The sequence below is a fragment of the Loxodonta africana genome, chromosome 18, assembly GCF_030014295.1.
Source record: "Loxodonta africana isolate mLoxAfr1 chromosome 18, mLoxAfr1.hap2, whole genome shotgun sequence".
NCBI classification, from domain to species: domain Eukaryota; kingdom Metazoa; phylum Chordata; class Mammalia; order Proboscidea; family Elephantidae; genus Loxodonta; species Loxodonta africana.
Genome location: NC_087359.1, coordinates 71308151 through 71330083, shown reverse-complemented (window position 1 = coordinate 71330083; position 21933 = coordinate 71308151). Strand labels below are relative to the sequence as shown.

The 21933-nt window shown below is 42.1% G+C and overlaps 1 long non-coding RNA gene across 1 annotated transcript in view; it reads left to right on the top strand.

The window, feature by feature from the left end:
* The window catches only part of LOC104846517 (uncharacterized), an 83305-nt gene extending 68476 nt beyond the window's left edge, over nucleotides 1-14829 (top strand). Inside the window, exon 3 of the long non-coding RNA XR_775924.3 lies at nucleotides 12873-14829. This is a non-coding gene — a long non-coding RNA (uncharacterized LOC104846517). The remainder of the gene's footprint in view (nucleotides 1-12872) is intronic.
* The last annotated feature ends 7104 nt before the right edge of the window (nucleotides 14830-21933 follow it).

Below are 21933 nucleotides of genomic sequence, written 5' to 3'. Positions count from 1 at the left end.
ACTATTTCTTTTTCCTCTTGCATTTATTTGGTAGTTTCCCTAAGGAGGCCGGTAGCTCTCAGACCCTGATTTAGGAACAGTCCCCAAATCAGGAACTGCTCAAGTCGGTGAGACCCACCACAACACTAGAGAAGGAAGCTTAAGAGATAGCTGGAATCTGGACCCCAAAGCCTGAGACATTCTGATGAAGAGAAATATGTAAGGCTATGTTTTACTGGGCTGTTCTCTGAATGTCTCTCTCTGATAGGCAACAAGGTACCAGGCGATCACTTCTCTGCTATTTCGGGATGCCTAGGCTTGTGAATCTCAGCCCCTGCAATGTTATTCTTAACTCACTTGTCTCCAAGGCAGACTGCAATAGATTCACTCTGTCCAGTGCTCAGACAATGGAGGAGCAGGCCTGGCTCTGGGCCAGCAGTCCTGCTTTCTCTTAGTGCTGGGAGCAGTGTGATCCAGGCCCAGTCACTGGCGGTCAACTTCTCTGTGAAGCTTGGTGGGGACCTGGACTGCCCCATCAGGGGTGGGGGGGCGGTGTCTGACACAGAATGTCTTCCTGGTGTGTGTTTGGTTTTGGGTTTCCAACTAGGCAGTCAGAGTCTAGGGCTGGAGGCTGTCATGAGGTCAGAGGGAGGGGGATTTGTCACTGTCCTTGAGCCTTGAAGCCAGAGTGGCCCCTAGACAGGGACCATTCTTGGGTTGCAAAGACTTTTCGCAGTCCCTCAGAGCAATTCAAAGCCTTCCCATCTAAATGATGCAAGATACCAGACCTCTGGCTATTGTAAGAATGAAAAACCAAGGTAGACAAGCCACAGAAGAAGGATAAAGAAAAGTACAGTCGTGTTTCAGTTTTTATTTAGACATCTTTAGTTTGGCTCTCTTTTTTCTAATGGCTTGAAAACCACTCCAGAATGTATCATACAGCTATACTCTCTCCCACCTCATCTCTTCACCTTATCAATTTCATTCAAAATGACAAACATTCTCAGAGTATTCTCTAACTAGCAAAATGGGTACTAACCAAGGATTTTGGATCAAACAGACTCGGTTTGAATTCCAGCACTGTCATTTGCAAACTGTAAGTTAGTGAATTCACAAGTATCTGTACTGCAGGGCCAGATGTGATAAGGCTGTAACAGAGCATTGGGGCCCTAAACGTTTGTGCTGTAGGGAGGTGGTGGAGGCTTCATGGAGGAGGTGGCATCTGAGCTAGGCTTTGAAGGATGGGTAGGACTTTGAGATGGAGGAAGGTACTACATGTAGAGAGAGACACTATGAATGAATGTAATGACATTGGGGAATAATTAGTCATTTGATGCGGCTGGAGCAAAGGAGGTAGAGAGGAAAGAGGAGCTGAGTATAGCAGGAGAGGAGGGCATTGGTGGTTCTCACCTTCCATGCAGGAGGCCCAGGTTCAATTCTCAGCCAGTGCACCTCATGTGCAACCACCACCCATCTGTCAGTGGAGGCTTGCATGTTGCTATGTTGTTGAACAGATTTCTGCAGAGCTTCCGGAATAAGAAAGACTAGCATGAAGGCCTGGAGATCTACTTTCAAAAATCAACGAATGAAGAAAGGGCCACAGAAACTAGAGACTACATCGGCCTGAGACTGGAAGAACTAGATGGTGCCCAGCTACCACGGATGACTGCCCTGACAGGGAACACAACAGAGGATCCCTGATGGAGCAGAACAGTGGGATGCAGACTCCAAATTCTCATAAAAAGACCAGACTTAAGGGTCTGACTGAGACTGGAGCAACCCCAGAGGTCATGGTCCCCAGGCACCCTGTTAGCCCAAGACTGGAACCATTCCCAAACGCCAACTTTTCAGACAGGGATTGGACTAGACTATAAGACAGAAAATGATACTGGTGAGGAGTGAACTTCTTGGGTCAAATAGACACATGAGACTATGTGGGCAGCTCCTGTCTGGAGGTGAGATGAAAAGGCAGAGAGGGCCAGGAGTTGGTTGAATGGACACGGGGATTACAGGGTGGAGAGGAGTATGCTGTCTCATTGGGGGAGAGTAGCTAGGAGTACATAGCAAGATGTGTGTACAAGTTTTTGTATGAGAGACCGACTTGATTTGTAAACTTTCACTTAAAGCACAATAAATAAATAAACCAACCAATGAAAACCGTATGGATCACCATCCGACCATGGGAATGGCACAGGACCAAGCAGCATATCATTCCGTTGTGCATGGAGCCTCGGTGAATCCTGGGACTGAGTCAATGGCAGGATACAACAACAACATAGTGGGAGACGATGATGGAAATGTGGATTGGCGTCTGTCTTGGTCATCTAGTGCTGCTATAACAGAAATACCACAAGTGGATTGCTTTAACAAAGAGGAATTTATTTCCTCGGAGTAAGTAGGCTAAAAGTCCAAATTCAGGGCATCAGCTCCAGGCGAAGGCTTCCTCTCTGTGTCGACTCTGGAGGAAGGTCTTTCCAGTCAATCTTCCCCTGGACTAGGAGCTTCTCTGCGCAGGAGCCCCGGGTCTAAAAGATGCGCTCTGCTCCCGGCACTTCTTTCTTGGTAGTATGAGGTCCCCCTGTCTCTCTGCTGGCTTCTATCTTTTATATCAGAGATTGCCTCAAGGCACAATCCAATCTTTAGATTGAGTCCTACCTCACTAACACAACTGCCTCCTATCCTCCCTCATTAACATCACAGAGGCAGGATTTACAACATAGAGGAGAATCACACAATACGGGGAATCATGGCCCAGCCAAGTTGATACACGCATTTTTGGGGGGACATAATTCAAACCATGGCATGGTCTTTAGCAGCAGACTAAGGAGCTTGGACTTTATCCTGCACAGATTGAGAAGCTATGAGTTTTTAAATCAGGATCTGAACTGTGCTTGAAATAAATTACTTTCATAATCAGAGGTAAGAAATTGCCATCCCAGTTGAGTTTCTTCTCACCCTGCACGCTGATTTTGATTCCGGTAATGTTATATGGTGCTGGATTTGGTGCCACGAGGATAGATGGCTCAAAGGCAGGGACAGGGTCAAATCTGTCTTTGCATCCTCAGCACATGGCTCAGAGTAGGTGTCCATACACATTGTGGTATTTAGGTTTTCAGCCGCCAGGTAATAGAAACATAATTTTGCTTAAGCAACCAGGGAATTCGTTGGCTCACAAAACAGGAAAAAATTCAGATGGTTATCCGGCTTCAGGTACAACAGGGTTCAGGGCTTCATACAATGTCATCAAGGCTCTGTGTCTTTACTGCCTGTGCAGGATCTGATAGTTGCTAGCAACCGAAGGATGTAAGTATATGCTGATGGTACATGTGGGGTTGGGCAAGAAGTGCCAGTAAATAGCTTTTGCATTTCATGCTCATTGATGCTAAGAATGATAGTGTTATGGATTAAACCATGTCTCCCAAAAAGATATGTTGAAGTCCTAACTGCTGTACCTATGATCGTGACCCTATTTGGAAATAGGGTGTTTGAAGATGTTATCGGTTAGGTGAACATGTGATCACATTGGGGTAGAGTGGCTCCTAATCTTATATGACTAATGTCCTTATAAAAGAAGAGAAGATACACAGAGACAGAGAGATAGAGGAAGGACTCCAGGTGTCTCTGCAGTTGCAAGCCACGGAATGGCTGGAGCTGTTGGAAGCTACGAGAGAAGAATGGAACAGTTTCTCTCTCAGAGCCCTCAAAAGGAATAAACACAACTGATAACCTGGTTTGGACTTCTAGTCTCCAGCACTGTGTGTGAGACCAGGGACATATTGCCCAATAAGCAAGGTAAGCACTTGCTGAGGGCATCAACAAACAGAGGCACCAACTGTCCGAAGCAAAGACCTATAGATGCCAAGTAGACAGGATACAAGGAAAAGCAGGCACACAGCAACGTTTCAGGAAAGACTTCATTCATTATCCTTGTTATGTATGGAAATAGATATCGTTCAGCAGCTCAATTGTGATGAAATCATTGAAGAATTTATAAGAACAAAGAATAGAAAGAAGCATTTTTAATTATAACATGTTAGAGATGAGATTGATCTTAAAATAAAATATAGTAATTTGTTGTAATGTTTGTTTTCTGATCATAAAATTTTCTTTTATGACATCTTTTCATTTGTTCATTTATAATTATACCCACTCCTCAATTATCAGTATGGTTAGGTTACAAAGACCAGGTCTTTATGTGAAAACCAACATTATGCAAAAATGGAGGATGACCACACTGGATCACAAAATGGAGGATTACTACATCATAACATAACTGCCAAATTATATCATTACATAATTGCCAAACCACTGAGAATTACAGCCCAGCCAAGTTGACACATAACTTTTACCATCACAGCCAGTATTACTCTAACTTCACAATTTGGCGTTCATTAAGGCTAGATGTACATTGTTAATGTGCAAATTAACTACTAGGTGGATAGCAGATTTTTTTACTGTTGTCGTAAATGTGAAATGTTTGGATAAGAAGATTAGTCGATAAATGAGGAGTAAGAGGATAGCACTTATTACGAAACAAGCATCAAAATTGGAGTATGAGCTCTTTAAAGTAAAACTGGTCAAAGTCAATTTTTCGTTGTGGGAAATCAACAGAATTTTACATTGATTGTTGAAACAGCTAAGTTCACTGACTCATTTTCTTTGTTGTACAATATGTGGAATATTCTTTTTGTAGAAAATGTGCTACATAGTAAAAATCTTAGCACCCCACGTCTACTAAAAATTTTTAATCCACTTCATCCCATTCCACTAAAATGGGATATGCCACTTTTGCATTCAATCACTAATAGTATGTTGTTGTTGTCGTTAAGTGCCATTGAGTCTGTTTTGACTCCTAGTGACCCTATGCACAACAGAACGAAGCACTGCCCAGTCCTGCTCCATCCTCATAATTGTTGCTGTGCTTGAACCCGTTGGTGCAGCAACTGTGTCAATCCATCTCCTGGAGGGTCTTCCTCTTTTTTGCTGACCCTCTACTTTACCAAGCATGATGTCCTTCTCCAGGGACTGATCTCTCCTGATGACACATCCCAAGTATGTGAGACATAGTCTCACCATCCTTGCATCTAAGGAGCATTCTGATTGTACTTCTTCCAACACAGATTTGTTCATTCTTTTGGCAGTCCATGGTATCTTCAATATTCTTCGCCAACACCACAATTCAAAGGCATCAGTTCTTCTTTGTTCTTCTTTATTCAACATCCAGCTTTCTCATGCATACGAGGTGATTGAAAACACTTTGGCTTGGGTCAGGTGCACCGTAGTCCTCAAAGTGACAATAAGAGGGTCTTTTGCAGCAGAATTGCCCGATGCAACGCGTCTTTTGATTTCTTGACTGCTGCTTCCATGGATGTTGATTGTGGATCCGAGTAAAATGAAGTCTTTGACAACTTCAATCTTTTCTCCATTTATCATGCAGCTGCTTATTGGTCCAGTTGTAAGAATTTTTGTTTCCTTTATGTTAAGGTGTAATCCATACTGAAGGCTGTGGTCTTTGATCTTCATCAGTAAGTGCTTCAAGTCCTCTTCACTTTCAGCAAGCAAGGTTGTGTCATCTGCATAACGTAGGTTGCTACTGAGTCTTCTTCCAATCCTAATGCCCCTTTTTTCTTCATATATTCCAGCTTCTCAGATTATTTGCTCAGCATACAGATTAAATAGGTATGGTGAAAAGATACAACCCTGCTGCACACCTTTCCTGACTTTAAGCCATATGGTATACCCCTGTTCTGTTCGAATGACTTCCTCTTGATCCATGTACAGATTCCTCATGAGCACAATTAAGTATTCCAGAATTCCCATTCTCCAAAATGTTATCCATAATTTGCTCCGACCCACACAGTCGAATGCCTTAGTATAGTCAATAAAACAGATGTAAACATTTTTCTGGTATTCTCTGCTTTCAGCCAGGATCCATCTGACATCAGCAATGATATCCCTGGTTCCACCTCCTCTTCTAAATTTGGCTTGAATTTCTGGCAGTTACCTGTTGATATACTGCTGCAGCTGCTTTTGAATGATCTTCAGCAAAATTTTCTTGCGTGTGATGTTAATGATAAAACCAAAAAACCAAGCCCAGTGCCATCGAGTAGGTTCTGACTCACAGCAACCCTATAGAACAGAGTAGAACTGCCCCATAGAGTTTCTAAGGAGTGCCTGGAGGATTCGAACTGCCGACCTTTTGGTTAGCAGCAGTAGCACTTAACCATTACGCCACCAGGGTTTCCGATGTTAATGATACTGTTCAATAATTTCTGCGTTCGGTTGGATCACCTTTCTTGGGAATAGCCATAAGTATGGATGTCTTCCAGTCAGTTGGCTAGGTAGCTGTCTTCCAAATTTCTTGGCATAGACAAGTGAGCGCTTTCAGCACGCACCTGTCTGCTGAAACATCTCAGTTGGTATTCTGTCAATCCCCGGAGCCTGGTTTTTTGCCAATGCCTTCGGTGCAGCTTGGACTTCTTCCTTCAGTACCATCAGTTCCTGATCATATGTTACCTCCTGAAATGGGTGAACATCAACCAATTATTTTTGGTATAGTGACCCCGTGTATTCCTTCCATCTTCTTTTGATGTTTCTGTTTAAAATTTTCCCCATAGAATCTCAGTATTACAACTTGAGGCTTGAATTTTTTCTTCAGTTCTTTCAGCTTGAGAAATGCTGAGCATGTTCTTCCCTTTTGATTTTCTATCTCCAGGTCTTTGCACATGTCATTATAATTCTTTGTCTTCTCAAGCCACGCTTTGAAATCTTCTGTTCAGCTCTTTGACTGCATCATATTTTCCTTTTGCTTTAACTCCTTGACATTCGAGAGCAGGTTTCAGAGTCTCTTCTGACATCCACTTAAGTCTTTTCTTTCTCTCCTGTCTTTTTGAAGACTTCTTGCTTTCTTCATGTATGATGTCCTTGATGTCATTCCACAATTCATTTGGCCTTTGGTTATTAGTGTTCAATGGGTCAGATCTATTCTTGAGATGGTCTCTAAATTCAGGTGGGATATACTCAAAGTCATACTTTGGCTCTCGTGGACTTATTCAAATTTTCTTCAGTTTCAACTTGAACTTGCATATGAGTAATTAATGGTCTGATCCAAAGTTGGCCCCGACCTTGTTCTGACTGATGATAGTAAGCTTTTCCATCATCTTTTTCCACAGATGTAGTCGATTTGATTCCTGTGTGTTTCATCTGGCAAGGTCCATGTGTATAGTTGCCATTTATGTTGCTTATCAGTTTATCGTACTGTGATGGCTTGTATGTTGCTGTGATGCTGGAAGCTATGCCACCGGTATTCAAATACCAGCAGGGTCACCCACGGTGGACAGGTTTCAGCTGAGCTTCCAGACTAAGGCAGGCTAGGAGGAAGGACCTGGTGGTCTACTTCTCAAAAGAATTAGCCAGCGAATAGCAGCGGAACACTGTCTGATATTGTGCTGGCAGATGAGCCCCTCAGGTTGGAAGGCACTCAAAATACGACTGGGGAAGAGCTGCCTCCTCAAAGTAGAGTCGACCTTAATGATGTGGATGGAGTAGAGCTTTCAGGACCTTCATTTGCTGATGTGGCACCACTCAAAATGAGAAGAAACAGCTGCAAACATCCATTAATAATCTGAACCTGGAATGTACGAAGTATGAATCTAGGAAAGCTGGAAATCATCAACAATGAAATGGAACACATATAGATCGCTATCCTAGGCATTAGTGAGCTGAAATGGACTGGTACTGGTCATTTTGAATTGGACAATCATATGGTCTACTATGCCAGGAATGACAACTTGAAGAGGAGTGGCGTTACATTCATCGTCAAAAAGAACATTTCAAGATCTATCCTGAAGTACAACTCTGTCAGTGATAGGATAATATGCATACGTCTACAAGGAAGACCAGTTAATACGACTATTACTGAAACTTACGCACCAACCGCTGAGGCCAAAGATGAAGAAACTGAAGGTTTTTACCAACTTCTGCCTTCTGAAATTGATCAAGTATGTAATCAGGATGCATTGATAATTACTGGTGATTGGAATGTGAAAGTTGGAAACAAAGAAGAAGGATCGGTAGTTGGAAAATATGGCCTTGGTGATAGAAATGATGCTGGAGATCGGATGATTGAATTTTGCAAGACCAACGACTTCTTCTTCATAAATACCTTTTTTCATTAATATTGTAGTCTCATTTGGAAACCTTGGTGGTATAGTGGTTAAGTGCTATGGATGCTAACTAAAGGGTCGGCAGTTCGAATCCACCAGACGCTCCTTGGAAAATCTATGGGGCAGTTCTACTCTGTCCTATAGGGTCAGTATGAGTTGGAATTGACTAGAGACGGCACTGGCTTTGGGTTTTTTTTTTTTTGGTATAGTCACATTTGAAAAGAAGTTACATCATGGATAGCTAAGACACACACATATATATACATGTATGTTCCAACAGAGGGAGGGGCACCATAGATTACCAGCGTTAGGGCCCTCACACGCCTTAACCCGGCCCTGTGTGAGACAATTAATTTCTGTTCTTATAGGCCACCCAGTTTGTGTATTTTGTTACCGCAACCCTAGGAAATGGATACAGAGAGAGAGGCAGGAAAAATGAGACAAAGGCAGAATCGGAGAGAAAGGGCAAATCAGAGAGAGGCTTTTGACAAGGATCAGCGATGGGGCAAGGGACTGTGCCAGTAGAGTGGAGCTTTTATGGGCCCTGGATACCTTGTTACCTAGTTGGGACAGGTTTCTTTAAAGGGTCCAGTAAATAACAGACACCCAACATCAGACATGAGGAGAAGCACTCTTTATGTGGAGCTTGGATCCTCCTACCAGGATGTTGTTAGTTGCCCTCGAGTCGATTCTGATTCATAGAGACCCCATGTGTGCAGAGTAGAAGTGCACCACAGGGTTTTCAAGTCTGTGAAGATTTTGAAGCAGATTGTCAGGCCTGTCTTCTGAAGCCTCTCTGAGTGGGTTTGAACTGCCAACTTTTCAGCTAGTAGTCAAGTGCTTAACTGTTCACACCACCCTGGGACTCCTCCTACCAGGATGAATGAGATGAAATCTATTGTTTTTCCTAACCAACTTCCAGTCCCCATTCCTTTGGTAATAGCACCATTCTTTTCTGTTGTCATCCCCCCCACCACCACCTCCACCACCAGCCCCTGGGATCTCCAGATAACCCAGGAATAGCTAATCAGGATAGTCTATTCTCTTGGCCACAATGATCGGCTCAAGGAAAGCCTCCTATGTATCTACCCAAAACCCATTGATATTGAGTTGATTCTGACTCATGGTGACCCTACAGGACAGAGTAGAACTGCACCAGAGGATTTCAAAGGCTGTAATCTTTACAGAAGCAGACTGCCACATCTTTCTCCAGCAGAGCGGTTGGTGGGTTCAAACTGTCGACCTTTTTGGTTAGCAGCTGAGTGCTTAATTACTGCTCCATCAGAGCTCTTCCCTATGTATCTAGTGAGTCCTAACACTAGACTTTTTCTGGAGTCATTGGGAAAAAGAAGTACACTTTTCAGAGGGAGTTGCTAAATTGGTAGGATGTAAAATTTTTTTTTTTTTAAGTGTGAGGCTGTTCAGGACCATCTGTGCCACCACATGGGAAAACCTGCCTCTGAAGGAAACCAAGACAGAAAAAAGCAGAGCTGAGGAATGGAGAGTGAGAACCTGAGCCCCAGTGACATGGTCTGAGCAAATGTATCTGGCTGGGCCATAAACAGTATCTTCAGCTGTGCTTTCCATCTACATAGGCCACTGGATTCCCTTCTCTGCTTAAGCTGGTTTAAGTGAGATTTCCCTCACTGTTAAGGATTGAGTTGTGTCTCCCAGAAAGATATGTTGAAGCCCTAACCCCCATACCTGTGTGTGTCACCCTGTTTGGAAATAGGGTTTTATTTTGTTATGCTAATGAGGTCATACAGACTAGGATGGATCCTAAACCTAATCCCTCCTGAGTGGTGTCTGATAAAAAGGAAAACAGACATGAAGAGAGACACACAAACACTTGCGGGGAAGACAGACACTGTGTGATGAGATGACAGAAGCAGGTGTATCTACAAGCCCAGGAACACCAAGGATTGCTGCAACTATTAGAAGCTGAAAGAGAGATAAACGAGGACCTTCCCCTAAAGCCACTGCCCTGAATTCAAACTTCTAGACTCCAGAATTGTGAGAAAATAAATCCCTGTTATTTCCAGTCACTCAGTTGTGATATTTTTTCTTATGGCAGCACAAGGAAACAAAGACACTCTCATCTACAACCAAGAGTCCAGACTCCACAGTCCTGCTGCTAAAAAATACCTCGCCCTTTGGTTGGGGTGTGATCCAGGCAGCTAAAGGCCCAAATTGGCCCTGTGTGTGGCACCTCCAAGGAGTTGGGGCAGAAGTTTGGGAGGTCCCATTTTTTCCTCCTGCCTACAAGTGTTTGTTAAAAAGAAAGTTGAGGCTAGATCTGTGGTCCCTGGACTTGTTCTGTTCTTACGCAGTATTATCAATTGAATTGTGTCCCACAAAAAGATGTGTTGAATTCTAACCCCTGTTGCCTATGAATTTTACCTTGTTTGGAAGTAGAGTCTTTGAAGATGTTATCAGTTAACATGAGGTCATCCTGACTATTGGAGTAGGGTGGGTCCTAATCCAATATGACTGGTGTCCTTAAAACAAAGGAGAAATAGAGACAGAGAGAGAATGGCCACTGAAGGTGCATCTACACACCAAGAGACAGCCAGGGCTACCAGAGCTGAGAGAGAAAAGGATTTTCCTCTAGAGACTTAGGAGAGAGCATGGCCCAGTCAACAGTTAACTTGCACTTCTAGTCTCCAAAACTGTGAGACAATATATTTCTCTTCGTATGAGCCACCCACATTGTAGTATTTTCTTACAACAGCTCTAGGAACCTAATACACCTAATATACCTGGTAATTCTCCCAGGTAGTGGCTGTGGGGACCCCCTCTGAACTTTTCTCTGAGTTTCTTGGTCTGCTTGGCAAGTACTGAGTAATAGGGAGTCCTATCATCCACCTTTGCTAAAAATAGGCTGAGGGTATCTCTGTGGTCTCTTGACTTTAATTCCATGTGAGTATCTTCGTTTAGGAAACCCTGGTGGCATAGTGAAGAGCTATGGCTGCTAACCAAAAGGCTGGCAGTTCAAATCTACCAGGTGCTCCTTGGAAACCCTATGGGGCAGTTCTACTCTGTCCTCTAGGGTTGCTGTTAGTCAGAATCGACTCAACGTCAACAGGTTTGTTTTTTGGTTTTGGACCTTTCTTTAGGAGCCCTGGTGGTGCAGTGGTTAGGTGTTCGGCTGCCAATCAAAAAAGTTGGCAGTTCTTTACTTAATTAATGCTTTTTAATTTCACATCTCATTTGATCTTCACAATAACCATGTATAAAGGGGTAAGACTGGTATTATTATTGTTATTTCCACCAATCTATAGGCAGAGAAACTTATATACATATACTAGTGCTATTGCTGATGGGTTATGACCACAGAGAAGTGAAACTGGGCTCCATTCGTTTATTTACCTATTTGTCCAACAAGTATTTATTCAAGGTCTACCATACGCCCCACATCTCAGTGGGAGCATAGTCAAAAAATCTGTCTCCATCTTTAACCTACTCCAAGTAGTAGCAATGAGAATGGACAGAGGATGACAGGTAGAAGGCAAGTTATAGAGGGGGCAGTCACAGGACTTGGTGACTGCTTGGGTTCATTTGTTTATGAGATTTTTATTGAGCATCTCTTATGTGTCAGGCAGTGTGATAGATGCTGGGGACACAACAGTAAACAAAACAGACAAAAATCCCCGCACCCATGGAGCTCATATGCCAGTGGATCGGCGAGTGCGAGATGGTGCTGAGGTTTCCGGTGTATGGTGCTGTGGTGGCGTGGTGGCACAGTGATCAGATACAGGGAGCCCAAGAGGCTCGTTTGGTTTGGGGAGGAAGATGATAAATTCAAGTATGATATCATAACCAGGGAACTAAATGTTCCATTCCCCTAGCATTCCAGGCTGCAGTCACAACCACAGCAACAGCCCTCCTACTCCAAGCTTTTAAGGAAATCCAGGATTTCTCTTCCAACCACAGGCAGTGACTGCACGGATTACAAAGAGAAAGAAAGGCACTGTAACAGCCTAGTATTTCCTTTCTTGCTTGGGCGGGAAAGTATGTGGAATCACGCAAATCCACAGTTCACTGTCAATCATACCCCAGTTAATGAGGAGGGAGGGAACCCTGGTGGTGCAGTGGTTAAAGCACTCAGCTGCTAAGCCACCAGCCACCCCATGGGAGAGAGATGTGGCAGTCCACTTCCATAAAGATTTGCTGCCTTGGAAACACTATGGGGCAGTTCTACTCTGTCCTGCAGGGTCACTATGAGTCACGATCAACTGGACAACAGCGGGGTTTGGTTTTCTGTTGTTTTTTTTTTTTTAACAGAGAGGGCTCTGGGTTCACACTCAACACACTTTGCTTACTTTCTGCACGAGTTTGTGTCTGGAGAACCTCTCGAATGGCCCCCGTGTGAAACAATCACAAGTTTCTGGCTACAAGGAAACTTTTCTTTGGGCCTTTGGATGCTCAGATTAATTTAATTCAAAGTAGAATCAAAAGCCCATGATACATTATTGATTTAAAAAAAGCAAGTTTCAGAGTTATATGCATAATAAAATATTTTTGGAAAAAAGTTAGCAGTTTTGAAAAAACTTTTGTGTTATACATCTGTGTTTATGCATACATAGCAAAAGGTATGGAAGGGTACTATATCAGTCAGGATAGGTGAAGCAAAGTTTCAATAACAAATGACCTCAAAAGTCTCAGAGTATGCCACAATAAAGGTTTTTTTGTTATGTACATTACCTGTCCTTTTTGTGTTTGTTATAGCACTGTTGTCTGGAACGTTGCCTGTTACTAAGACAAGGAAGAGAACATGGCAGACTACTAGGAGCTGGCTCTTCAAGAGTAACTTCTGCTCATAGTTCATTGGTCAAGCAAGTCACATGGCTAAGCCTGACGTCAGTGGGGTGTGGGAGTATATTACCTCCTCAGAGTAGCACAGTGACAATGTGTAAGCAATAATACAAAATATAATCACAGAAATCTACTGAACTGCTTATATTGATTACTCCTGGGGTCAAGGTGGGAAGAGGAGAAAGAGGGGTAAAGGAGATGTTACCTTTTGCTTAATAATACTTCTGTATTATTTTAACATCTTAAAAAAACCTGTACTATTTTTTTGTAATTAAAAACACCTCTTAATTATTTTTAACATTTTATTATAGAAATATTTCAAATATATGCAAAAGGATAAAGAATAGTATGATAAACCCTCATCTTTATTTTTTAATTTATTGTGGTGAGTATATATATAAGAAAAAATTTGCTACCTTCCAACATTTCTTAACTCATGGACGAGCTTGTTTCAGCAATAACCCTATCCACTCGCCCTCCCAGGTTATTCTGAAGCAAATCTCTGATATATTATTGTGTCTAATTAAATATTTCAATATGCATCTCTAAAGTAATGATTCTTTTAGGAAAAAAAAAAACACACACACAATATCATTGTCACATCTAAAAATTAACAGTAATTCTTTAATATCATCAAATATCCAGTCAATGTTCAAATTTTCCCAACTGTCTCATATATTACTTTGTTTTTAAGGTTTGTTCGAATCAAGCTCCAAATAAGATCCATAGGATATATTTATTGCTATGTGTTTAAATGTCTTTAATCTACACGTCTCTCTTCCATCTCTCTTTCTCCCTTTCTTTTATTTTTCTCGCTATGTATTGTTGAAGAAACCAGGTTGTTTGTCCTACACAATTTTTCTACAGTAAAATTTTCAGATTGCTTTCCCATGATGAAGTTTAACATGTTTCTCTGTCCGCTGTATTTCTGGGAAATTGGAGTGAGATTTAGAGACTTGATTAGATTTAGTTTCGCTTTTTAGACAAGAATAACTCATAAGTCGAATTGTGTACTTCCATCAGAAGGCACATGTCAAGTTGCTTTCTTTTTTTTGTTTTTCAGTAATTGTCATGGATGGAATTATGTCCCCCCAAAAATGTGTGTATCAGTTGGGCTGGACCATGATTCCTGGTATTGTGTGATTTTCTTATATGCTGTAAATCCTTCGTCTATGATGTTAATGGGGAGGATGGGCAGCAGGTGTGTTAGTGAGGCAGGAATTAACCTAAAGATTGGATTGTGTCTTGAGGCAATCTCTGATATGAAAGAGAGAAGCAAGCAGAGAGACAGGGGGACCTCTTACCACCAAGAAAGCAGTGCTGGGAGCAGAGCGTGGCCTTTGGACCCGGGGTCCCTGCTCGGAGAAGCTCCTAGCCCAGGGGAAGATTGACTAGAAGGACCTTGCTCCAGAGTCAACAGAGAGAGAAAGCCTTCCCTTTGAGCTGATGCCCTGAATTTGGACTTTTAGCCTTCTAGGCTGTGAGAAAATAAATTTCTCTCTGTTAAAGCCATCTACTTGTGGTATTTCTGTTATAGCAGCACTAGATGACTAAGACAGTAATATTCTATAATGTTTTTGGTGAAGGTTTACACGGCACCTTAGGTTCCCATTCAACAATTTCTACACACACTGTTCAGTGACATTGGTTACATTCTTCAAAATGTGTGAACGTTCTCAGTATTTCCATTAATCTAATTTCCCTGCCCCCTTACATGCTCTTCTTCCTTTTAAAGTAATTGTTGACCATTTGGTCTCATATAGGTGATTTTTAAAAGGAGTACAGTACCTACAGGTGATATTCATTATTTTGTGGGCCAATCTGTTATTCAACTAAAAGGTGACCTCAGGGGCTAGTTTCAGTTCAAGGGTTAAAGAGTATCTCAGGGCAACAGTCTCAGCCAGTCCAGTAAGTCCAGTTTCTGTTGTTCTTGTTGTTTGTTCATTTTGTTTTTTTTTTTTTTAGGAATTTAAGCTTCTGGTCCACATTCCCCACCCCACCCCCACCCCCATTCTATCAGGGTCTATCTCTTGTGGCCCTGATCAGAATGGACAGTAGTGGTAGCCAAGCACCATGTATTTATTCTGGTCACAGTAGATGAGACCATGGCTCATGTAGCCTATTTGTCCTGTAGACTAGTTTCTTCTTTGAGTCTTTGGTTTCCTTCTTTGTCTTTTGCTCAAGACAAGTAGAGACCAACATCAAATTGTATCTTAGATGGCTACTCACAAGCTTTTAAGACCCCAGACACTATTCACCAAACTAGAACGCAGAACATAACGTCATGAACTATATTGTGGCAATTGACCAAGATGTTCCACAAGACTATGGTCCTAATCCTTCAAACCCAGGAAACCAATCCCTTGAGGTGTTCGCTTATGTCTAAGAATTATCTGTAACTATGTCCCCTATGTGCTTTTTTACATATATGAATATATGTGCATACAGTCACATAGATGCATGTTGTTGCTGTTAGATGCTGATGAGTCAGTTCCAACTTACAGCGACCCTATATACAACAGAATGAAACACTGCCCGGTCCTACACCATCCTCACAATTGTTGCTATGTTTGAGCCCATTGTTGCAGGCACTGTGTCAGTCCATCTTGTTGAGGTTCTTCCTCTTTTTTGCTGACCCTCTGCTAAGCATGATGTCCTTCTCCAGGGACTGGTCCCTCCTCATAACGTGTCAAAGTACATGAGACAAAGTCTTGCCATCCTCCCTTCTAAGGAACACTCTAGCTGTACTTCTTCCAAGACACATTTGTTCGTTCTTCTGGTAAAAAAAAGTAGCCCATGGTATATTCAATATTCTTCGACAACACCATAATCCAAATATATCACTTCTTCTTCAGCCTTCCTTATTCGTTGTCCAGCTTTTGCATGCATATGAGGTGACTGAAAATACCATATGGAATGGTATGGAAAATACCATAAGGTCAGACGCACCTTTGTCCTCAAGGTGACATCTTTGCTTTTAACACTTTAAAGAAGTCTTTTGCAGCAGATTTGTCCAATGCAATATGTTGTGTGATTTCTTGACTGTTGCATCCACATGCATTGATTGTGGATCCAAGTAAAATGAAATCCTTGACTTCATTATTTTCTCCATTTATCATGATGCTGCAGTTGTAAAGATTTTTGTTTTCTTCGTATTGAGATGTAATCCATACTGAAGGGTGTGTAGTCTTTGACCTTCATCAGTAAGTGATTCAAGTCCTCTTATCTGTAAAGATATATATTACAGTATATATATAAATGCATATACATGTACATATGCATACACCTGTATAGATCTTTTTTGTCATTATTAACTCATATGTTTAAACATATTTAAATGATTCGATTCATTGCCATTATTATCAATGTCATACTCAAATTGTCCCTCACATCTTTGGCCAGCGGGAGCCTCTACAGATTAGCTCCTGAGTCCTTTTGTCACAAATGTAGTTGTTTTTGAGTTTTGTTTCCTTGTTTTCTGTTGTGTTCCAAGCTCATCTTGTGTATTTCCTACCACAGACCTGCACTCAGCCACTTTTTTTTTTAAGGAAATTGGTTCTTTTAGTGGGAAATAGTTTTGTAGGCCACAGATTGTAGGCAGTAGGGGTGCTCATTGCCCTGGGAGGACTCACTGTTTCTAGACCTTTTCAGTGGGCAGAGCTAGAAAATACTTTCTTTTAAAAGGTAAGATATTATCATCAATTCATACTAAAATTTTCAGTTCAAATTTAGTACTATAAAGTTTTTACTTAACCTCATCTAATTGTATTTGTATCTGCTTTCTTCCACACTGAAAATCCTGGTTCTTGACAATATAACAGAACTACTCGTTTGCTTTATTCCACACTATACACATTATAAGGAGCCCTCGTGGCACAATGGTTAAAGTACTTGGCTGTCAACTGAAAGGTTGGTAGTTTGAAACCACTAGCTGCTCCACAGGAGAAAAGACTGGGCGATCTGCTCCCGTAAAGCTTAAAGCCTAGGAAACCCTATTGGGCAGTTCTACTCTGTCCTTTAGGGTTGCTATGAGTCAGAATCAACTCGATGGCACACAACAATATACACACAATAGCCTCAGAATAATAATATCAACACTATCACCCACAATGTGATTACTGAAAATGGTTCAAGATTTCTTTCTTAGAAATACCATATGATCCAGCAATTCCACTCCTAGGAATATATCCTAGAGAAATAAGAGTTGTCACGCAAATAGACGTATGCACACCTATGTTCACTACAACAGCATTGTTCACAATAACAAAGACACAGAAACAACCTAGATGCCTATCAACAGATGAATGGATAAACAAACTGTGGTACATACACACAATGGAGTAGTATGCAATGATAAAGAACAACGATGAATCTGTGAAGGATCTCATAACATGGATGAATCTGGAGCGTTATGCTGAGGGAAATAAGTCAATCACAAAAGGACAAACATTATATGAGACCACTACCATAAAAACTCATGAAAAAGCTTACATACAAAAAGAAACAATCTTTGATGGTTACAAGGGAGGGGAGGGGTGGGGATGGAAAAACACTTAATAGACAATAGATGAGTGTTAACTTTAGTTAAGGGTAAGACAGTACACAATACTGGGGAAGCCAGCACAACCTGTACAAGGCAAGGTCTTGCTAGCTCCATAGACACATCCAAACTCCCTGAGGGACTGAATTGCTGGGCTGCGGCCTGTGGGGACCATAGTCTCGGGGAACATCTAACTCAAATGGCATAGCATAGTTTATAAAGAAAGTGTTCTACATTCTGCTATGGCGAGCAGCATCTGGTGTCTTAAAAGCTTATGACCGGCCATCTAGGATACTCCACTGGTCTCACCCCTTCAGGAGCATTGAAGAATGAAGAAAACTAAAGACACGGAAAGATTAGTCCAAAGGACTAATGGACCACATCTACCACGACCTCCACCAGACTGAGTCAGTACAACTAGATGGTGCCCATCTACCACCACTGACTGCTCTGACAGGGATCACAGTAGAGGGTCCCGGACAGAGGTGTAGAAAAATGTAGAACAAAATTCTAACTCAAAAAGAAAGACCAGGCTTGCTGGCCTGAGGGAGACTGGAGAAACCCTGACAGCATGGTCCCTGGATGCCCTCTCAGCTCAGTAATAAAGTCACTCCTGAGGTTCACCCTTCAGCCAAAGATTGAACAGGGCCATGGAAGAAAACAAGACTAAAGGGGTGCACCAGCCCTGGGGCAGGAACTGGAAGGCAGGAGGGAACAGGAAAGCTGGTAATAGGGAACCCAGGGTTGAGAAGGGAGAGTGTTGACGTGTCATGGGGTTGTTAACTGATGTCATACAACAACGTGTGTACTAACTCTTGATGAGAAACTAGTTTGTTCTGTAAAGCATCTAAAGTACGATTTTTAAAAAAAAAAAATTTCTGTCTTTTCTTTTTTGTGTGTGCAATTTTTTTTTTTGTCCTTAAAATATGTCCTGTTAGCATGTGCACTCAAGTTTCTATGCTTTAAAGTCACTTGGAATGCTCCTTCTCTGTGTGATTTTTCATTTGCTTTGGGTTTTTAGCCATGACCCTTTTTAAAACTTTAGTTTTATTAGAGTTATACAAAATATTTACATGGTTCCAAAGTCATAGTTTCAAAACAAAGTGTGTTCGGAGAAGTCCAGCTTCTACCCTTGTCTCTCCACTTTATTCTCCCTCTCTCCCTGTAGGTGACTTACAAAAAATATTTATGGCTTACCCTCCCCTTTTGCAAAAAAAAAAAAAAAAAGATACATGCATACGCATAGATATATGTGCATATATATACATATATATAAACCCAGTGCCGTATATATATATGTTTGAATTCTCAGGTCAGACAAAGATTTCACTTGGATTAGTCACTTAGTTCATTCAACCCCCTCAACAAGGGAGTGGGAGGGGCCTCAGGAAGAAGGCCGGTGTAGTTACAGGCCAAAAAAAAAAAAAAAAAATTCAGTTTTTCTCCACATATCTCAGTTGTAGTTTGAGCTAAAATTTTTGACCCTACGGTGTAAGAGTACCTAATTCATAGGGCTATTAGAAGGGTCCTGCCACCTATCTGTCAGCCTATAGGACTGTGGCAGCTTTTGTTGCTGTGATGATGGAGGCTATACCACCAGCATTTCCAAGACCAGCAGAGTCAGCCATGTGGACAGGTTTTAGCGGAGCTTCCAGACTGAGACAGATAGAAAAAAAGACCCAGCGATCTACTTCAGAAAATTAGCTAATGAAAACCTCATGGATCACTAGAGTACATTGTTTCACTTGCTTGCTTTGGACACGTCATCAGGAGAGATCAGTCGCTAGAGGAGGACACTATGTTTGGTGAAGTAGAGGGCCAGAGAGGGCAAGGAGACCCTCAGTAAGATGAACTGGCACAGTGGCAGCAATGATAGACTGGAACATGCTGGTTGATCGTGAGGGTGACTCAGGACCAGGCAGTGTTTTTGTTCTGTTGTGCATAAGGTCTTCATGAGTCGGAGCTGAGTCAATGGCAACTGACAAACATGGAAGGATCACACAGCATAACCCATATAAGGTGCTGAGCACAGTGCCTGGAGCATAAAAAGTACTAAATAATCATTAGCTGTTATTATTAGGTGATCAAAAAAAAAATTGCTGAGGGAGTGAATGAATGACTGAATCAAAAGATGAATGACGAGTTGGCAACAGTCAATGGTAACAATAAAACTGTGAGGGTCAGAAAAGCTCTATGCTCTATGCTCTCCTGCTAAAATCCATAACCATACCCTACCCAGCCTCACATTTTCCCCAGCAGGAGTCTTTGCTGGCCTGCACGCAGATTCCTTGGCTGTGTTTCTTTGACAATTATAACTGAGGAATTCAGCTTATTTTGGGTGAAATCCCTGGAAGTCCAAGTTCAGATCTCAATCTGGGCAATGTAACCACATTTTCCAATGAGTAACTCCCTCCGATATAACTCCTGGCAAAAGAACCTTTCGGGCGCTGAGAGAATGCGCCCTCATGCATGGTAAATGGTAAGACCACTGCGTAGGGCTTGACTCATGTGTTGGAGAAGGGGTATTTTGAAAGCTTGATCTCATTTGCAAACATGTGTTTGCGCATACCTTTTGTCAGATGCAAATTTTCCGTTCCCGATTTAGCTCTTCCAAATTTTCCCTGCAATGAAAGATGTGACTATGAAGAGAGATAGTGAAAGTTTCAATAGCTCTCGACTCCAGGTATGTACCAGGGGAGCTCCTCTGTCTATGAGCCAACTTCCTGTTGACTGTGGAGCCGGGACTAGGGAAGGAGACAGAGGAGCAAAGTACCAGAACGATAACAGCTGCCAATTACTGAGGGTTACTCTGTGCCACTGTGTCAGTCCGTCTCATTGAGGGTCTTCCTCTTTTTTGCTGACACTCTATCAAGGGTGATGTCCTTCTCCAGGGATCTGGTCCCTCCTGATAACATGTTCAAAGTACACGAGACAAGTCTTGCCATCCTCGCTTCTAAGGAACATTTTGGAAGTACTTGTTCCAAGACAGATTTGTTTGTTCTTCCGGCAGTCCATGGTATATTCAAAACTCTTCACCAACACCGTAATTCAAAGGTGTTGATTCTTCAATCTTCCTTATCCATTGGCCAGCTTTCACATGCACATGAGGCAATTGAAAATACCATGGCTTGGCCCAGGTACACCTTAATCTTCAAGATGACATCTTTCCTTTTCAGCACTTTAAAGAAGTCTTTTGCAGCAGATTCACCCAATGGGATACATCATTTGATGCTTGGCTGCTGCTTCCATTGGCATTGATTGTGGATGCAAGTGAAATGAAATCCTTGACAATAATTGTGAGGGTGACGCAGGACCAGGAAATGTTTCATTCTACTGTACATGGGGTCGCTATGAGTTGGAACCAACTCAACGGTATCTAACAACGACAACACTCCGTGCCAGGCACCACACGAACCATGTTATATTCTGTGGCTCCTTAATACCCATCTTGACCCTGACACATAGGAAATGGAGACCCAGAGAGGTTGACTTGCACAAGGTCACGCAGTAAGTGTTGAGAGGGAATACAAACTCAGCCTGCCTGTCTCCAAAGCATCTTTGTTTTATGACGGCACTAGACACTACCTGGATATTGTTGTTAGCTACTGTTGAGTTGCCCCCTGACTCATGGGGACTGCATGCATAACTGAATATATGCCGCCTGCTCCTGTGCTATCCCCATGATCCGTTGTGGATCGAACCGTTGTGATCCATAGAGTTTTCTTTGGCTGATTTTTCAAAGTAGGTCACCAGGCCTTTCTTCCTAGTCTGTCTTAGTCTGGAAGCTCCGCTGAAACCTGCTCAGCATCATAGCAACATGCAAGCCTCCGCTGACAGATGGGTGGTGGTCTCACATGAGGTGCATCGCACTCCCTCCGTTATGGAGAATGTTGAATACATAAAAGTAGAGAGGACGGTATAGCGAACGCCCGTGTATCCGTCACCCAACTCAACTACTCCTGGCTCAATTCTTTTCATCTATACCTTGCCTTTGCCCTCTCCTGTGCCATTTTGAAGCAAATCTCAGACATCACAGTCTTCATCCACCAATTTTTCAGTGTACGTCTCTAAAAGAAAAGGATCCTATATCTTTATATAACCCTTATGCCATCATCACACATAAAAATTAACAATAACTCATTAACATCATCCAATACCCTATCAGCTTTCCAATTTATAGTTGTTTCATAAATTTTATATATATAAGGAGCCCTGGTTGCACTCGGCTGCTAACCGAAAGGTTGGTGGCTTGAACCCATCCAGTGGGTCTGCAGGAGAAAGACTTGGTGATCTGGTTGCATAAAGATTACAGCCAAGAAAACCCTATGGGGCAGTTCTGCTCTGTCACATGGGGTCACTACGATTTGTAATCCACTTGTTGCCACCCAACAACAACAGTGTATATAATATGCATTAAAAATATATATATACATA